At 40.6% G+C, this 20338-nt stretch overlaps 1 long non-coding RNA gene across 1 annotated transcript in view; it reads left to right on the forward strand.

Annotated features, from left to right (window-relative positions):
- LOC113632181 (uncharacterized) overlaps positions 1–20338 on the forward strand; it is a 66226-nt gene that overhangs the window by 40144 nt on the left and 5744 nt on the right. The window contains exon 3 of the long non-coding RNA XR_003437716.1: positions 4679–4799. This is a non-coding gene — a long non-coding RNA (uncharacterized LOC113632181). The remainder of the gene's footprint in view (positions 1–4678; positions 4800–20338) is intronic.

The following is a 20338-nucleotide window of genomic DNA, read 5'->3' on the forward strand; positions in this document are numbered from 1 at the left end:
CCATCTACCTCAATAGGAGGTGCATGTGAAAACACTTTGCACATCAGAAATGGCTCAGAGATCATCAAAGCTATGCAATGTTAGTTACTAAAACTACAGAGAATTCGAGTTTTCTGAAACCTTTGCACCCTGACCTCTACCCCTGTTGTGGTGAGGAGAGAATGTGTGCCCCCTTAGACTGGTGTTTTGCAGTTCCCCGCCTAGGCATGGATGACAGATCCGGGAGAGGGTCTGGGCTCTCTCTTGATTGGGGTAACACCTGCCGTTTGTACATCAGTTGATCTTGCATTGTCTGGCTGAGGGTTTGCCTGGAAGCTTGGCGAGACTCCTGCCTAGAAATAGATGGAGTGGGAATAGGACAGGACTTGTTACTTAACTCTCAATGGAGCCCTTTCTCAGAGACTTAACTTGCCTCTCTCACCACAGGTAGCTTGTACAAGTTGCTTCAATACCCTTTCTATGGGTAAAGATAATGTTATTTTTCTATGCTTCTTCCAGAGGCCTTTGACTATCGAGTATTTATAAGGGAATTTGTGCCCAGGCCAAGCTGGATGTGGGGAAGGGGCTGGAATCAGGACCCAGGCTTCCTTGGCCAACTATTTCAGGCAAATAAGGTAAAAATGAGGAATGCCAGGTGGCCCATGAAAACTGGAGCCTTAGCCCGGTAAAGGTAGCAGTTGAGGAGAAAGCTATAAAACCATAATGATCTCTATCTTAATGAAAACACTCTCTTTACTGATAATAAGCTTGGGAGGAATTTAGCTGGGAAAGTTCCTAACAATACTTCCTCCAAGTTCTATGCCAGCCTGTGTTCTCAAATGCCAGGTGTGAATTTCTCAGTGTAAGATCTTTATGAAACACGGCAAGTTTAAACACAGCCATTGTCCTACTGCTCACCTCTGAATTCTGTGTTATGTTCTCAAAATGATTAAGATTTTTTAGAAGGTGTTAATTAATCTTTCAGTAGATTTCTGTTTAACTGCTAGAAACTTGACCGAGCTATGTGATCCTTATAAAACCTTAGACGATTTGGGAGCCAGTAAGAAGATGAAGTCTAACAGATGTGGTTTGGGATTAGCTGCTGACCTAATAGTTGGTAAGCTATTTAACATCTCTAAGCCTTGGTGTCCTCACTTGTAAAAGGGGGACTCAACATTGATTCAACAAACACATTTTGAATGATGACCACATGTCAGGCACTGTTCTAGGCACCAGGGATCCAAGGGAAACATGGCAGATATGCTCCGTGCTCTCCTTGACCTTATCACGGGATGTGGATACTGAACAAAAGATTATATAATTAAGTGGTTCATTCCGATGGCGATGATAGCAACTACCTCAGCAGATGTTGTGAGGATTAAAAGAGTAAGGCAGGCCTTTCTCACCTTCTGAGGTGGCCCACACTCTGTCTGTGGAGTGTGTTTCTCTCTAAATAAATCCACTTCTTACCTATAAAAATAAATAAAAGAGTAAGGCAAATTCAAGACTGGTGTCATAATACTAGTTATTAGTTTTGCTAACAATCCTAATTAGTGTAAATATGTGTTGGGTATTAGTTCCTCTCTTGTTGTGGGCGGAAATTTAAGTGGTTAGAAGTAAGAGCCTCACATGACTTAGGTGTGTGTCCCTTAGAGCAAATGGAAAGGCAAACATTCCTCCTAGTGTTGGGGACATGGTCTTCCCCACTTAGGGAAAGAAGCCGAACTTGCTGCTAATTGCTGTCAGGAAGAAGAGTTTTAGTATTAACATTAACTAGACCCACAGCCTAACCCTGGGAGTGGAGGGTGTGGGCACAGAATTTTGCGAAAGGTCTCTGAATCCTGATTCGCACCAGGCATTGTCCATAGAATGAAAACATATTTGGGCCACATATGGGCATTACTATAATTGTAGATGCTGATGCGATTCATGCAATATAGATTCCTTTAAATGAATTACTGGTCTTACTAGCATTTTTTATTACATATTTTCTCAATCAAATCTTCTCCTTCCTCTTCCTGGCTTAAACCCTTTAACAGCTCCACATTGCTCAGGGTAAAGTCCACATTCCCTCCCCAGCACTGCAAGGTCCTGCTGACCTCTCTTGGCAACTGCCCCACCCCCACCCCCGTCTATTCACCAAGCTCCGACATGAAGGCTGTTCTGGGCCATGGCTTAGAGCTTTCGGGGCTCAACTCAACACTTCTTCTGGCATGAATAGATACAGCTCCTGAGTTGGGAAAGATATCGGCCTTTCCTACAGGCATCATGCCATTTGAGGTGGCTATGGGTCCACTCGGGCACTGGGTCAAGCAGGCCTCACATTGGGCCAGTCAGTACTCCCCTAGACCATCTCTCCTCCCGGACTCCTGTTCCACTCTCTCTGGGAGTCAACAAGGCCCAGTTGGAGGTGAGGTCCTCTTAGCTTCTTCCTCTGTACTGTTGCACCAGTCCTCCAAACAAGTACCCAAGCCATTTTCCAATTAAAGCCATTTTCCTTTCAAGGGTTTCAAAAATACACAATTTTGGAAGTCACAAAACTTCTTGATGTCAATTTTCCATGAACTTTCTCTTCAATGTTTACATGGAAACCCAAGCTCCACAATGCCCTGTGCCTTCACACTCTGTGCATGTGAATTATTCAGATCCCTGGAGAGAGAGTCACTGATAAAAAATGGGGCGGGGGGAGCATATTTTACTCCTCTCTCCACTCTTAAAACCCTCCAGGGCTTCCCTGGTGGCGCAGTGGTTGAGAGTCCGCCTGCCGATGCAGGGGACACAGGTTCGTGCCCCAGTCCGGGAAGATCCCACATGCCGCGGAGCGGCTGGGCCGGTGAGCCATGGCCGCTGAGCCTGCGCGTCGTCCGGAGCCTGTGTTCCGCAGCGGGAGAGGCCACAGCCGTGAGAGGCCCGCGTACCGCTAAAAAAAAAAAAAGAAAAAAAAAAAAAACCTCCAAAGAATGAAGAAGAGAAACAACTCCATCTTTTAAAAGATGAAAAAAAGAGAAATCAATCACTCCACCTTTTATTATGAATAACAAAAGAATGTACTTAACATATATGTACAGTTTAACTAATAACAGTAAAATGAACACATGTACCTACTAATTAGTTTTAAAAATCCAATTTAACTAGTACCTTAGAAGGTCCTGTGTGGACTATCCCAGTCACAAAAAGGGGTGCCTTTTTCTCCTTCCAGGCTGTATCGATTATGCTGAATTTTGACTTAATCATTCCCTTCTTTTTCTTTAGAGGTTTACTCTTTTTTTTTTTTTTTTTTTTTAGCGGTACGTGGGCCTCTCACTGTTGTGGCCTCTCCCGTTAAGGAGCACAGGCTCCAGACGCGCAGACTCAGCGGCCATGGCTCACGGGCCCAGCCGCTCCACAGCATGTGGGATCTTCCCGGACCGGGGCACGAACCCGTGTCCCCTGCATCGGCAGGCGGACTCTCAACCACTGCGCCACCAGGGAAGCCCTACTCTTTTTTTTTTCACATTAGTTAAAATTTTATTACAATCACATTTTGAAATTACATATTACATATATGTCTATAAACTTATATAGATACATACATATGGATTCATACATATGCAAATATACAAATATACAGACATTGTCACCCCCAGTGATCCTCCATGTGAATGTAAAAGAGAACACAAGTGACTTATGCATTGATTTATTCAACAAACTTTTATTGCATACTTGATTATATCCTAACTCTGTGGCACAGTTTAAAATAAGAGTACAAATAAATTTCACACCCATAGATTTATTCTTGTAAGTTTTATCAAACATTTGGTTATTCTGTGATAGTTGGAACTAAATGTTCTAACTAGGATACCAATGAATTTCAGCCATAATTATTTTATTGTTTTAATATCGTTCCCCAGGATGTGGGGTAGGATAAGACAGTGTGTTATATAACATTATGGAAATGGAATTATGTAATTAATTATAAGTATAGTTGGAGGATTTAGATAAAGTCATAAATCATCATAACAAAATAAGTGGGGTACCTCTGAGCCAGAGCAGCTTCACAAGAAAGGATGGAAGGACAAAGCAGATACAATCAGGGGAAAGAAGGCAGCAGCTTTTGAGGTCTAATAAGCACATACTTGGAATCCGCTTCCACTGTTGCCAGCAGCTGGCATGTATGGGATGCTTCCATACTCCTGCCCTTCTGCTGTGTACCTGCATACACAGGTACGCCCACCCTCACCTGCACCCTGACACTTTCCCTCATAGGCAAATTGATCATTTCCAGATCAAAAAGAAAGAATTGTAAATACCTCACCCTAAAGGTGGATTTAGACCACATCTTTTGCACTTTGCAATCCAAGTAATATCTTAGAACAGTTTTTCTAAAACATTTTCCATAGAAGACTTTTTCCTTGGGATATTTATAGTTGTTAGATGAAACTTGACCATTCCAAGGACAATTATAATTGGGAGACAAGGTTAATGAAGGTTAAACAATCTTGTTAAAAGCTATCTGATTTCTGGAAACCTTTAATATGTCACTGTATATTACTAATTGCCAAGAGGGAAGTATAATTTGCATAGTTACTCAAACATATTTGCACAAAATATCCTTTTTTCACAGAATGTATCAAAAGACTAATATTATGAGGCACATATTTTTAATTATATTAGGGAGTCCTAAAACAAGGGTACAAATACAGTTCTTTTATTTCTATAGGTACCATATTATACGGTATGAAAGTGTAAATGTAATACCACAACCCTACTACCAGCTATGACATCTTTGGGTAACTGACCCTAGTGTGCGCTATTTCCTCCACGAATATGTGAGCTGAAAGGTAAGCCATGGTGCCAGTATCTCTGGACCTCTTTTAAAAATTCTTAACATTGAAGGACTTGATATTTATATTTTATCTAAAATTATAGTAATAGTCATATAGCTATTTAGATATAGTTATTCCTAACAATCCTTCAGATCTCTACGTGAGTGTAAAAGAGAACAAGAGTGATTTATGCATTCATTTATTCAACAAGCTTTGATGCACTCTTACTAATATCAAGACTTTGTGCCATAGTTTGTGGAGCCTCTGTCTTTAGAAAGTTTATAAGTTTTCAGAATAAATTATACCAGTACATAAATAACTAAAAATATAGGAAATTAGTCATAAGCCTTATTTTTTAACATACACATAAAAATAGGATTTTAGAGGAGGATAGAGGTTTACTCTCTTTTATCTCTCTTTTTTCTTTTTTTTGGCCATGCCACGTGGCACGCGGGATCTTAGTTCCCTGACCAAGGGTGAACCGATGCCCCCTGCAGTGGAAGTGCAGAGTCTTAACCACTGGTCCACCAGGGAAGTCCCTGTCTTTTTATTTTTTTTAATTGAAGTATAGTTGTTTTACAATATTATATAAGTTACTGGTATATGATATGGTGGTTCACAATTTTTAAAGGTTATACTTCACTTATAGTTATTATAAACTATACACTATATTCCCTATGTGGTACAATATATCCTTGTAACTTATTTTATACATAATAGTTTGTACCTCTTAGAGTTTTACTTTTCATGTGTATTTCCCATACAATGTATTTTAATTTGGGGGAGTTTTTGCATTTTATTGAAATCACAGAGTATATATTCTTCTGTGACTTACTTTCTTTCACTCAAGTGTATGTTTCTGAGACCCATCTATGTTGCTGTGCACACCTACAGTTCACTCATTTTTATTGATAAACCGTGTTCCAGGGCTTCCCTGGTGACACAGTGGTTAAGAATCTGCCTGCCAATGCAAGGGACACGGGTTCAAGCCCTGGTCAGGGAAGATCCCACATGCCGCAGAGCAAGCCCGTGCACCCCAACTACTGAGCCTGCGCTCTAGAGCCCGCAAGCCACAACTACTGAAGCCCATGTGCCACAACTACTGAAGCCCACGTGCCTAGAGCCTGTGCTCCGCAGCAAGAGAGGCCACTGCAATGAGAAGCCCACACACCACAACGAAGAGTAGCCCGCGCTCGCTGCAACTAGAGAAAGCCCACGTGCAGCAACGAAGACCCAACACAGCCAAAAATAAAAAAAAGAATAAGTCAGCCTTATTGTATTATCCAGCAATTCCAGTACTAGGTGTATACCCAAGAGAATTAAAAACATATGTCCAGGGGAGGGAAGGGATGAATTGGGAGACTGGGATTGACAAATACACGCTACTATATATAAAATAGGTAACTAATAAAGACCTACGGTATAGCACAGGGAACTCTTCTCAGTACTCTGTAATGACCTATATGGGAAAAGAATCGCAAAAAGAGTGTATAAGGACTTCCCTGGTGGTCCAGTGGTTATGACTCCGTGCTTCCACTGCAGAGGGCGCAGGTTCGATCCCTGGTTAGGGAACTAAGATACCGCATTCTGCAAGGCGTGGCCAAAAAATAGAAATAAAATAAAATAAAAAAGAGTGGCTATATGTATAACTGATACACTTTGCTGTACAAGAGAAACTAACACAACATTGTAAATCAACTGTACTCTAATAAAAATTTAAAAAAAAACATATGTCCACTCAAAAACTTGTACACAAATGTTCATAGCAATGTTTTCATAATACCCAGAAGGTGGAAACAACCCAAATGTCCATCAGCCGATGAATGGATAAGCTAAATGTGGTATATTAATACAATGAAATATTATTTGGCCATAAAAGGATATATGCTACAATGTGGGGGAAGTTTGAAATGCTAAGTGAAAGTAGCCAGTTACAAAGGACTACTTATTATATAATTCCACTTATATGAAATGTCCAGAATAGGCATATCTATAGAGACAAAGTAGATTAGAGGTTGCCAGGAGCTAGGAGGACAGAGGTATGCGGGTGACTGCTAATTGATTTGGGGTTTCTTTTTGGGGTGATGAAAATAGATAGTGATGGTTGCACAACTCCGTGAATATACTAAAAACCACTGAGTTATACAGTCTTGAAGTACAGAGTTATACTTTTAAAGGGTAGATTTAATGACAAGTGAATTATATCTTAATAAAAAAGAGAGAGTGGGAACCTATAAAATCCTCCACAACTTTAGCTTTAAATCTAGAGAGTCAAAATAAAAGATTTTAACTTATGCATCAGTTTGATTACAACAGTAAATTACTCGAAACAATAGAAATGTCCACCAATAGAGGTTGGGTTAAAAAATATGATATATCATGCCAATAGAATGCAATGTAACTACTTAAATAATGTGGGAGAAATATATTTAATGCCATAAAAACATTTTTGTGATATATGACATGAAGAACACAGATTACAGAATAGTATGTATATTGTCATCTCATTTTGTAAGGAAAAATTGTGCATGAATCTGTCTGGCAGTATAAATATCACAATGTTAAAAATGGGGCCAAAAAAAAAAAATCAAGTGTGTCTCCTGAATGGTGGAACCTCTCCAGTCCCCTTCCCTTACTCTGCTCATAGATCTTAAGTGGCCCTCACATCCCCTCAAAGGAGAGACACGTAAGCAAAAAGCAGACGAAAAACATACATCAGAAGGGGATTACTTATAAGTCAGAAAGAGAAAGACAAATACCATATGGTATAACTTATATGTGGAATCTAAAATGACACAAATGAACCTATCTACGATATAGAAACAGACTCACAGACATAGGAAACAGACTTGTGCTTGCCAAGGGGGAGGAGGGATGGGGAAGGGATGGACTTGGGAGTTTGGGGTTAGTACAATAGATGCAAACTATTATATATAGAATGGATAAAAAACAAGGTCTTACTGTATCACACAGGGAACTATATTCAATATCCTGGGATAAACCATAATGGGAAAGAATATCAAAAAGAATGTATATATGTGTATAACTGAGTCACTTTGCTGTACAGTGGAAATTAACACAACATTGTAAATCAGCTATACTTCAATTAAAAATAAATACATTTTAAAAAAGGAAAAAAGGGAGATTACTTCAGGAAACAGAGTCCAACGAATAAGTCTCCATGACCTCAAAGAATGGGAGATGAAATAGTTTCTGTTTGACAAGAGAGCTCAAGGAAAGATGCAAGAGTGCAAGGAAGAGATTCTAAGGAGACAGAAGGAGATGCAAAGCAGGCTGGCCTAGTTTTGAAAGAAAGGAAGAAGAAGAAAAAAAAAACCCAGCAACATCACAGGGATAACTATATATTAGGAGCAATATAAACTGGAATAAATAGAACTGAAATGGTTTTCTGAATGAATACAATTGAGAACACAAATGAAAACAAAATGAAACAGAGAAAAGCCTTGTAAAAATATTTAGAGGAAAGATTATTAAAATGGAAGACATGTACAAAGAAGTCAAATATAGATACAAAGGTTAAAATTAAAAAGACACACATTCCTAAGGTAGAAAACACAATAAATAGAATAGAACAGGTATTCACAGATGTTATAGAAGAAAAATTTCCTGAAATAAAGATTTGAATCTACAGATTAAAAGGACAGACCATATCCTAGGAAAAAACTGAGTCAGATGGATCATAACAAGGATTGCTCGTTTTTCCTCCAGTATTCATTCTCCCTTCTTCCATAATTGTAGAATGGTCATCGAGAATTAAGACTATATTTCCCAGTATTCCTTGCAGTTAGATCGGGTCATATGACCAAGTTCTGTCCAATGGGATGTGAGCAAAAGATTAATATTTGCACTTCTGGGTATATCCTTAAAGGAAAGGATATTCCCTTATCTCTTTTTCCCTTTCTGTTGACTAGAATATTCTTCTTGGTGTATGTGGGCAAGGACAACACTCTAGGAATGGTAGAGCACCAAAACAGAAAGAGCCTGAATTCCTGGCAGTTTCATTAAAGCATTGCTGCTGTATCAGTTTATATCATTAAATGAGAAACAAGTACAGTCTGTCTTAAAGCCACTGTTATTTTGGGTTTCTGTCTGAATTTATATCCTAAATAATACACTGATTAAGGTATATATTGATGAAGTTGCTGAATTTCAGAGATAAAGTATCTTAAGAGTGTCCAAGTAGAAGAAGCAAGTCATGTACAAAGAGTAAGATCAGTATCCTTAGGCTTCCCCTGAAGCAACACTCAAAGTCAGAAGACAAAGGAGCAATGTCTCGAAAGATGTGAGGGAAAGAATGACACAAGAATTTTTACCCAATTTGCCCTTTAAGTATAAAGACACAGGCCCTTTGAAGCATGCAAGAATCGATGAGACGGATATGAAAAAAAGACTACTTGATGACAAAATGAAGGGTTGACTCCAAAAATAGAAATGGAAAAGTCATGGTAAAAGAACAATAAGAAGGACCAGATCCACTTAAATACAGAACCGATCAGACAGCTTTGGGAATTGTGGTAAAAGGATGGGATGTAAATATCATTAATCTTTCCTATGTGAAAATGATACAACCAAAAAAATTAAAAGGAGGAGGCAAGGGGAGAGGAAATGGGAGAAAATATGTGTGTTGATTTCCTCGTGTGGTCTTGGCTGGAAGTCAATCAATATTGTCTAAAATTGAAATGTTGTTTTTAAAAATGACTCAAAAATCTTAATGTTGTCCTTTTTTAAGAAAAAGGACTATTTTTAGGAAGCTGTATATCTTGGTGTCAAGAAATATTTTCTGAAGTTCAAGAATTCCTTCAAGTTTTTTCTCCTGATAAACATTAGACTTTGTTTAAAAGAAAAATGTGATCCCATTTTTTGTGATGCTATCGTGGGTATTTCCATTCTCTGTATAACTATTTCTGTTTCTCACCTACACACAAAAGAACAAACACACACTTGCTTTCATTCTCATTCTTATCCGTATGTTTGTATACAGAAACATCTGGAAGGATGGTCCCTAACTGTCAGTAGCAAATTGTCTCTGAGTGATGGAATTGGGATCAAATTTTTTTTGGTTTTACTCTTCTTCTTGCAAGTTTTGCATGCTTTGAATTTTTATAATACAGTAAAGGTTCAATAATCAAGCATAGATCAGACTTAGAAAATGTCAGTTATTAGATCTTCCGGATTATGAGGTTTTCTGGGTGTCAGTCTGTTGCTATTCCAAGGTATCATTTCACAAATATATTTGTAATGTACTTCATTAATCTGTTCTTTGCCTTAAGCATATCATGATTTAAGTAACCCATATACTAAAATAGTACATTCTAGTTCAATTATAAATATAATTGGCTATTAATGGCTGAATGGAATTCAACCGGATGAATTTGCTTGGCAAATTCTCTATGGTAAGACAAGAAGTTCATTTCTAATTTTTTGCTAATATAAACAGTTTGCTTACATCCTAAGTTATTTCTTTGAGTTAGATTTCTAGAAGAATCAGTGGGTCAAGGGAATGTATATTCCCAAGGTGTTTTATATTTATTGCCAAGTTGCTGTCCAGAAAGGCCTAGCTAGTTACACATTCCCACCTACAGTTCCGAAAGAAAGTTTTCCCTCCCCACACCCTCACTATCACAGAAAGTTATTCCAGGCCAGATGAACTTTGAACTTTCCTCTCAGGTGCCTGGAGGAAACGTCCGCACTAACTAAAGATGTAGATTATTATATATGCCCCTAGAGACTGGCTGCCGGGCGTGGGGGTGGGGGTGGGGTTGGGCATTGGACCTTCTAAAGAACCCTCGGTGCCGCCCAGCGTCCAGGTGACTACCCTGTAATGGACAGGTCTAACCCTGATTCCCATGTTTGTTTGCCATCCATCAATGATTTTCTCTAGACTCTGCTTCTTAAAGTTGCCTCCTCATGATGCATGTTTGTTCCTAACCCCACACTGTATTTAAATTGCTCGGTTAATTTGTACCCCTCCCTGCAAGACATGAGTTCCATGAGGGCAGGAAGTCTTGCCCACCTGTGAATTCCCAGCACAGAGAAGAGTACCAGGCATGTGGTAGCACCTTGTTTTTTAAGGAAGGTAGAAGAGACTGAGAATCAGAAGCTCCTGAGGGGTTAACTAGACACCTGAGACTCCTCTGGTTGTCTCTGCTTTTTCCTCATTCTCCACATCCAACCTGCGATAAGTCAACTTTGGTCTCTCTAAAGCATCCCCTCCTTCCCATCCCCATGTGCTCTCCTGACTAGTTCAGGCCCTTAATGCAGATCACTTGAACAATCAGCTTGCCCCTTAGTCGGTCACTTGGCTTCCCATGTCCCCCACACACACCACTTTTGGTTCATTATTTCTCTCATTCCATTGTTCTTTTTTGAACATAGGATCTGATCCCGTGATATCCCTGCTTATAAACCTCCAGGGCTTCCTATTCCCTCCAGAATGACCAACCTTCATTCTATGGAGTTTGGGGGACCTGTTTTCACCTTATTTTGGCCTAATCTTCTATCAGGACTCTGACAACCCTATTTTAAAGACATACAAGAAGAATCCAAATTACCCCCCAGAGAATCCATCTGTTTTAATGTTTCTCTTTGTGCATGCTCCCTCCTGCACACGGAATGCTTTCTCTTTGCTCTGTATTTCTATTCTGTTTAAGGGCCAGCTCAACTGTTACCTTCTCTATGAATCTTCCCTGTCTCTCTAGACAGAGCTCATTGCTACCTCATTTCTCTTCCCACATTTCTTTGTTTACATCTTTAGAAAATGTTCTTTTCTAATGGTATAATAATCCAGTTGATGATTAGGGTCTCCCCCAAATCTGTGAGTTCCTTAAGGACAAGGACTGCATCGTCTTCATCTTTAGTTCTTTGGGCCGGAAGCACCTTCCATGTAATGAGTGTTTGTAGCAGAAATTGCAAGGTGCCTACCTCAGCATTCCTTCACGATCCAGCTGAAACACTTTCCCATATTCCTTTGTAGCTGGGTGTGTTCACGTCATTAAGTTCAGCACATTAAAATGTAAGTGGAAGTATTATATGAAGTTTCCTGGAAGTCTCCTTAAAATAGAAAGGAAATACCCTTCTTTTCATCTTTACTTCTACCTGGAATGTGGTAGCTGTAGCTTGAACAGCCTTATTGAACAATAAGGGATCTTGGGCCCTTGATGACCAGAAAGGCGCCAGACTAACCCTGGTTTCCCAACTTCAGACCTCCTTTCCCTTCAAAAAAAAAAAAAAAAAAAAAATACTGTTATTCGCTTTTTTTCTGTTATATGCAGCCAAATATAATCCAGAATGATCAGTAGTGAATAAATATTTTTCGATTATGGAGTAACTCCAAAATTATGTGATTTCTATTTTGTCCCAACAAACTTGGAACAAAATTTAGCACTTCATTCCATCAATTTATCATCACAGGTCCTTTGTATTTCTGATGTATCTGTGCGGAGGAAGGTGATCTCCGCGTCTTACTCTTCTGCCATCTTGAAGCTCCTCCCATCATCACAGGTCCTTTGAAACAGTCATTTCTCTGACCTTTTTACTTGAGTTTTGGTCTGTAGTTTTTAATTGTCTTTGCCTATATTTTATTAATTTTGTAAATTTGATTCCAATTTGTCTAAGATGTAGGTGAGTAGTTTATAAAACTTATAAATAAATCAACTTGCAATTTGAAGTGTGGACAATTCAAGCTGAAAGTCCAAGATGGGGGAGCAGGGAAACTCCCTGGCGGTCCAGTGGTTAGGACTCCTTGCTTTCACTGCTGTGGCCTGGGTTCAATCCCTGGTCGGGGAACTAAGATCCCGCTAGGCATGTGGAGCCACCAAAACAAAACAAACAAACAAAAAACAAGATCAGGGAGCAGTAGAATCACACCTAAATACAAGAAACTCCAAGTTCCTTTCTCCCCCAGCCCCTCCCCCAGGAATTTACTGGCAGGTTCCCTCCATTCATTGTTTCCCAGCATCTTTCACTGTGATACAATATAGACTAGGGCACTCACCTCCAAAGGAAATTTAGTTTTGGTAAATGGGTGTGACAGATACTGGTAGGAAGGCTGAGCAGGGGAGAGAGGACGTGAAGGAAGTTGACTGTTTGTTTTTAATATTTATTCATTTATTTAGGTTGCTCCGAGTCTTAGTTGTGGCACGCAGGCTCTTTGTTGTGGCACACGAGACCTTTTAGTTGCAGCATGCATGCAGGATCTAGTTCCCTGACCAGGGATCGAGCCCGGGCCCCTTGCATTGGGAGCTCAGAGTCTTACCCACTGGACCACCAGGGAAGTCCCTAAAGTTGACTGTTAAAAGGTGTACAAATCCAAGAAGAGGAGCTTGTTATAGGAATGGGGAGCTTGAGACCCAGTGATGGGAAGTGACTAGCCAGAGGTCACATGGCTAACAGTTTAGCTATGATTTTTTCAGTTTCAAGCAATAGCAGAGAACTCTGACGACCTTAAGCAAAAGCAGAGAATTCAATAGAATCGATTGGTGTTGCTCTTGGAACCCATGAAAGAGTTTTAGGCACTGTGTATTGACTTCTCACTACAGAGGGTGAGAACTGACTGCCACCCTTCCCCCCTTCACCCTACCCTCTCAATCATCCCAACAGAATAGGTTCCCTTTACTGCACAATTCTATTATCCCCAGAGTTACTAAATGCCTTGTTTTTCATTTGCTTGGTTTTCAATGTAGTTATTGCTAATTCAATCCCAAACTCCCGACTCCTACCAGAGTGGTATAAATCTCCCAGTGTGTCCATATGTAATGCGTGTTCCATCAGTTTCATCCTCTTGAAGAAATTTCTCCTAGTGCCTTTGACCTGATCCAGTCTGTATGGGCTGGCTGCTCTTTCAGCCTGCTGTATAGGATGGTCTTGGGGCCTCACTTGGCCATCATCCTGGGGACGTCTTGATTGCACACATATTTAAGAGTGGGGCACAGAAAAGCTAACTGGAAGCCTCATGTGCGTAATAGCGGGGGCAGGTCAACTGGCGACTTCACTGTAGAGTGATCTGGTGAGGCCGATTCATTGGGAAACCTCTCACAGTACCCATAGGTCTTTCTTGGCTTGGTCAGATTTCCCAGAAAAGTTTCTCCCAGTCTCTTGCCCAGAGGGAATAAGTCTGACTGCCAGCTCTCGTTGCAAAATTGGGGAGAGGGGCTTCCCTGGCGGTCAAGTGGTTAAGACTCTGCGCTTCCACTGCAGGGGACGTGGGTTCTGTCTTGGTCAGGGAACTAAGATCCCACGTGCTGCATGGCCAGGCCAAAAGAAAAAAGAAAAATGGTGGAAGAGGGATGGTCTCCTCATTTAGTATGTAGAATGTCCCTCCTTAAACCTCCTGTCTCCCATATGACACCTATGCCCTCAACGGTGACTGAGGTCTCCCAGTCCAGAAAAGGGTAAAAAAGTTTTACCCTTTCCTAGTGGAAGTCTTAGTATCTTCTGCTGGGGTAGGAGGAGGGACGGGAACTCACTAAGGACTGTTGGGGGAGGGTTGGTGGTCTGGTTGCTTCTTCAATAGACATTTAATCAGTCCTCCCGTTTTTAAGACCACTTTTAAGACCACCTTTAAGACCACCTTACTTTGAGTGAGTGGTACCTGGCGCCTCCAATCTCAGGCTTTTTGGGGATTGTCTCTTGGCTTTTCCCACAGCCAGTTTGGGACTCAGCTTTCTCAGGTCTTCTGATTCAGTTATCATTCGACCATCTGCTCTCCAGCTTCCAAAATTCTGTTGCTATGTCTCCTCTCCTGTTCCCTGTGTCCTTGTTCCTTTATACCATTTTACAAATTCCTCCACTGCCGTTTTAGGGGATTTCAGGAGGGAAATATTAATTGATTTCTGCCGACTTTTGGTTGTTTTAAATTTCTGTAAAGAAATACATTTGATTCTCTCAAACCTTATCTCAAAAACCCTGGGGAACTAAGCATCAGTCAGGTGCCCCTTCTAGACCAACTAATTTTGCCAAGGAGAGCAGAGCACCACGATTGGCCTGGGAGTAGACCCTTGTCCCAACCAGGACCAATAATGTGGCAGGAGGCGGAGTCATGTTTTAGTAACATGGCAACTCCCGCAGTTATGGAGATGGGCAAGGAGAGTCCCTAAGAAAGGGGCTCGAGACACATAGTTCTTTAGGCTCTACTTACAGATAGAAAATAACAGGTTGAAATCTGGGGATCTTTCTATGTCCCCCATCTTGTTGGTCAGTCATGAAGGCAGAAGTCAGAGGGAGAGGACAGGAGAGAAAAAGCCCCTCACATCTCCTGAGGTAGGAGCTGAGTGTCCACAGGAAACCTGTGATTCTTTGCTGCTGCTGGATTCGATGAGGGAGAAGCTGGGGCAGGCAGAGGGACACTGGGGAGGTCTCTGAGAGGGCACCGAAAAGGAAGGCCAAGGGAGAAACACTGACTTGAGTAAGAAAGCCAAGATGCATTATTTGTCCCCCACCCCTTGTGCCTGAACCTGGTTCTCTCTTACACACTAGCTGTGCAACACCAGTCCCTGCAAAGTGGTCATCAAGACTTTCCGGAAGTCTTTCCGGGTGGCTCACAAAGACTTGGGAATACACGGGTTCCTCTCTGGCATGAGGACTGTCCTGAGTCCCCCACCAGGTATCTTCTGGGACCACTAGGCTCTGGGAGATGCTGGTGCTTTGTGCTGCTAACACAGCAGAATGTTCTATTGCAGGAGGAGGAAAAACCTAGTTCATCCCTACTGTGTGATGTTCACTGGAGGGCCCTAAAGCTACTTATGGCCACACAAATTTGAAAAATAAAAAGTTTTTTCTATTTTTGTATTTCTAGTCTGAGACACACTGTGCCCCTCTCCTCCCTTGACCAGAGTTTTTTTTTAGTGGGCCAAGATGGTCATGAGTTAGTAACTTAGTGGTATTTTGGGATGAGAGTTTTCCCAGAAGTCTGCTCAATCACTCAGGCAAATGAGCTGCCAGAGACACTCATGCATATCCCAGTCCCAGTTTATGCTCCAAATTATGTTATCCCGGTCTCAACATGTTCAATGTGTTTTTGGTGTGTGTTGATTAATGTTAGGGAAAACCAACTAAGGGGGAAACCAGCACCACATCTCTGACTCCTCTGTGTTAAAAGTGGATGAGGCTCACGACATGTGTGTTTAAGGACAGTCCTTTAAAAACTAGGACTAGGGGGCTTCCCTGGTGGTGCAGTGGTTAAGAATCCAACAGCCAATGCAGGGGACACGGGGTCAAGCCCTGGTCTGGGAAGATCCCACATGCCGAGGAGCAACTAAGCCCGTGCACCACAACTACTGAGCCTGCACTCTAGAACCCTTGAGCCACAGCTACCGAAGCCCGCACGCCTGGAGCCCATGCTCCACAATAAGAGAAGCCACCGCAATGAGAAGCCCACACACTGCAACGAAGAGTAGCCCCCGCTCGCCGCAACTAGAGAAAGCCCGTGGGCAGCAATGAAAACCCAACGCAGCCAAAAATAAATTAAAAAAAAAAAACTAGGACTAGGACTGCTTTTAGTTGCAGTAACAGAATACCCAACTAGTGGGGCTTAACCCAGGGGTGAGCAAACTATGGTCTGCAGGCCAAATCTAGACTTCACCTGTTTTTGTAGAGTGCAAGAGCTAAGAATGGTTTTTAAATTTTTAAATTATTGAGCAAAAGTCAAAAGAAGAGTAAGACTTTGTGACATGTTAAGATTTTATGAAATCCAAATTTCAGTGTCCCTAATAGTCTTATTGGAACACATCCATGCTCATTCCTTTACACATTGTCTATCACTGTGTTCATGCTATAACAGTCAAGTTGAGTTGTTGTGAGAGACAATGTATGGGCTGCAAAGCTTAAAATATTTATTATCTGGCCCTCAAAGAGGATGCTTATTCCTGGCTTAACCAGAAAAAATATCTGTTATTTATACAAGAAATCTGAACATGGACATTTCCAAGATTTACTTTAGTAGTTCCACAAAGTCCAGGTGCTGAGTCGGTATCTCTAAAATTGTCATGGTCTTCTCCTCATAGTCACAACGTGGCTCCATTAGCTCCAAGCATCACATAAGATATCATATCCAAAGGCAGGAAACAAGGGAACAAAGGGGAGGCAGAGAAGGGCCTCATTAGCATGCTTCTTAAACTTATCAGAAAATTTTTCCCAAATTCCCCTAAAAAGGCTTCCTCTCAATCTCATTTGCCAGCACTAAGTCATTAGGTCACATGAACTCCCAGCTGCAATGAAAGTGGGTAAGGCCACTGTATAGCTATGAGTGACTCCCATGTACTTGAGCTATGGCTATGGCCAGGTGGTGGATTAGTGGCAGTGGTGTGACAGCCAGTTGTGCACATCTCTTTCCTACTCTGCATTTTGAAGTTGGTTGAAATTGACCATGGTGGGAGTATTTATACCACAGAAATTGGCAAACACTGTAAATCAAGCAGTTTTATCAGCACATCACTGACTAGGGATGTTTTTTATTTTGCTTATGCTTTTCTAAGTTTTCTACAATGAACATGAAGTTTATAATCAGGAAAAAATTTTGCTTTTAAAACAAAAGAGCCTTACCTTATATGATATTAAAAAAATTAACTGAAAATGGATGAAAGACCTAAATGTAAAAGCTGAAACTATAAGACTCTTAGAAGAAAACATAGGGTAAAAGCTTCATGGTGTTGGATTTGATAATGATTGCTTAGATGTAACAGCAAATACACAGACAACAAAAGTAAAACATATATAAATTAGACTACACCAAAATTTAAATTTTCTGTTTATTAAAGACACAGTCAACAGAATGAAAAAGCAACCCATGGAATGGGAGAAAATATTTGCAAATCAGATATCTGATAAAGGGTTGATATCCAGTATATAAAGAACTACAGAGAAGCAAGAAGAATGACAATCTTGCAGTCCGTGGAACAAAAACCACATTCACAGAAGGATAGACAAGATGAAAAGGCAGAGGGCTATGTACCACATGAAGGAACAAGATAAAACCCCAGAAAAACAACTAAATGAAGTGGAGATAGGCAACCTTCCAGAAAAAGAATTCAGAATAATGATAGGGAAGATGATCCAGGACCTCGGAAAAAGAATGGAGGCAAAGATTGAGAAGATGCAAGAAATGTTTAACAAAGACCTAGAAAAATTAAAGAACAAACAAACAGAGATGAACAATACAATAACTGAAATGAAAACTACACTAGAAGGAATCAATAGCAGAATAACTGAGGCAGAATAACGGATAAATGACCTGGAAGGAATTCACTGCTGTAGAACAGAATAAAGAAAAAAGAATGAAAAGAATGAAGACAGGGCTTCCCTGGTGGCACAGTGGTTGAGAGTCCGCCTGCCGATTCAGGGGACATGGGTTTGTGCCCCGGTCTGGGAGGATCCCACATGCTGCGGAGTGGTTGGACCCACGAGCCATGGCCGCTGGGCCTGCGCATCCGGAGCCTGTGCTCTGCAGCGGGAGAGGCCACAGCAGTGAGAGGCCTGTGTACCGCAAAAAAAAAAAAAAAAAGAATGAAGAGAGCCTAAGAGACCTCTGGGACAACATTAAACGCAACAACATTTGCATTATAGGGGTCCCAGAAGGAGAAGAGAGAGAGAAAGGACCTGAGAAAATATTTGAAGAGATTATAGTTGAAAACTTCCCTAACATGGGAAGGAAATAGCCATCCAAGTCCAGGAAGCACAGAGAGTCGCATACAGGATAAACCCAAGGAGAAACACGCCAAGACATGTTGTAATCAAATTGGCAAAAATTAAAGACAAAGAAAAATTATGAAAAGCAGCAAGGGAAAAACAACAAAGAGCATACAAGGGAACTCCCATAAGGTTAACAGCTGATTTCTCAGCAGAAACTCTACAAGCCAGAAGGGAGCGGCACCATATACTTAAAGTGATGAAAGGGAAGAATCTGCAACCAAGATTACTCTACCCAGCAAGGATCTCATTCAGATTCGATGGAGAAATCAAAAGCTTTACAGACAAGCAAAAGCTAGAGAATTCAGCACCACCAAACCAGCACTACAACAAATGCTAAAGGAACTTCTCTAAGTGGGAAACACAAAAGAAGAAAAGGACCTATGGAAACAAACCCCAAACAATTAAGAAAATGATCATAGGAACATACATACCGATAATTACCCTAAACGTGAATGGATTAAATGCTTCAACCAAAAGACACAGGCTTGCTGAATGGATACAAAAACAAGACCCATCTATATGCTGTCTACAAGAGACCCACTTCAGACCTAGGGACACATTCAGATTGAAAGTGAGGGAATGGCAAAAGATATTCCATGCAAATGGAAATCAAAAGAAAGCTGGAGTTGCAACACTCATAGCAGATAAAATAGACTTTAAAATAAAGAATGTTACAAGAGACAAGGAAGGACACTACATAATGATCAGGGGATCAATCCAAGAAGAAGCTAGAACAATTATAAATATATATGCACCCAACATAGGAGCACCTCAATACATAAGGCAACTGCTAACAGCTATAAAAGAGGAAATCGACAGTAACACAATAATAGTGGGGCACTTTAACACCTCACTTACACCAATGGACAGATCATCCAAAATGAAAATAAATAAGGAAACAGAAGCTTTAAATGACACAATAGACCAGATAGATTTAATTGATATATATAGGACATTCCATCCAAAAACAGCAGACTACACTTTCTTCTCAAGTGCGCACGGAACATTCTGCAGGATAAATCACATCTTGGGTCACAAATCAAGCCTCAGTAAATTTAAGAAAATTGAAATCGTATCAAGCATCTTTTCTGACCGCAAGGCTATGAGATTAGAAATGAATTACAGGGAAAAAATGTAAAAAACACAAACACATGGAGGCTAAACAATACGTTACTAAGTAACCAAGAAATCACTGAAGAAATCAAAGAGGAAATCAAAAACTACCTAGAGACAAATGACAATGAAAACACGATGATCCAAAACCTATGGGATGCAACAAAAGCAGTTCTAAGAGGGAAGTTCATAGCTATACAAGCCTACCTCAAGAAACAAGAAAAACCTCAAGTAAACAATCTAACCTTACACCTAAAGGAACTAGAGAAAGAAGAACAAACAAAACCCAAAGTTAGCAGAAGGAAAGAAATCATAAAGATCAGAGCAGAAATAAATGAAATAGAAACAAAGAAAACAATGGCAAAGATCAATAAAACTAAAAGAAGGTTCTTTGAGAAGATAAACAAAATTGATAAACCATTAGCCAGACTCATCAAGAAAAAGAGGGAGAGGACTCAAATCAATAAAATTAGAAATGAAAAAGAAGTTACAACAGACACTGCAGAAATACAAAGCATCCTAAGAGACTACTACAACCAACTCTATGCCAATAAAATGGACAACCTGGAAGAAATGGACAAATTCTTACAAAGGTATAACCTTCCAAGTCTGAACCAGGAAGAAATAGAAAATATGAACAGACCAATCACAGGTAATGAAATTGAAACTGTGATTAAAAATCTTCCAACAAGGGCTTCCCTGGTGGCGCAGTGGTTGAGAGTCCGCCTGCCAATGCA

Source organism: Aethalodelphis obliquidens, unplaced genomic scaffold (genome assembly GCF_003676395.1).
Source record: "Aethalodelphis obliquidens isolate GAN/ISIS:26980383/991018 unplaced genomic scaffold, ASM367639v1 scaffold35, whole genome shotgun sequence".
In the NCBI taxonomy this organism is placed as follows: domain Eukaryota; kingdom Metazoa; phylum Chordata; class Mammalia; order Artiodactyla; family Delphinidae; genus Aethalodelphis; species Aethalodelphis obliquidens.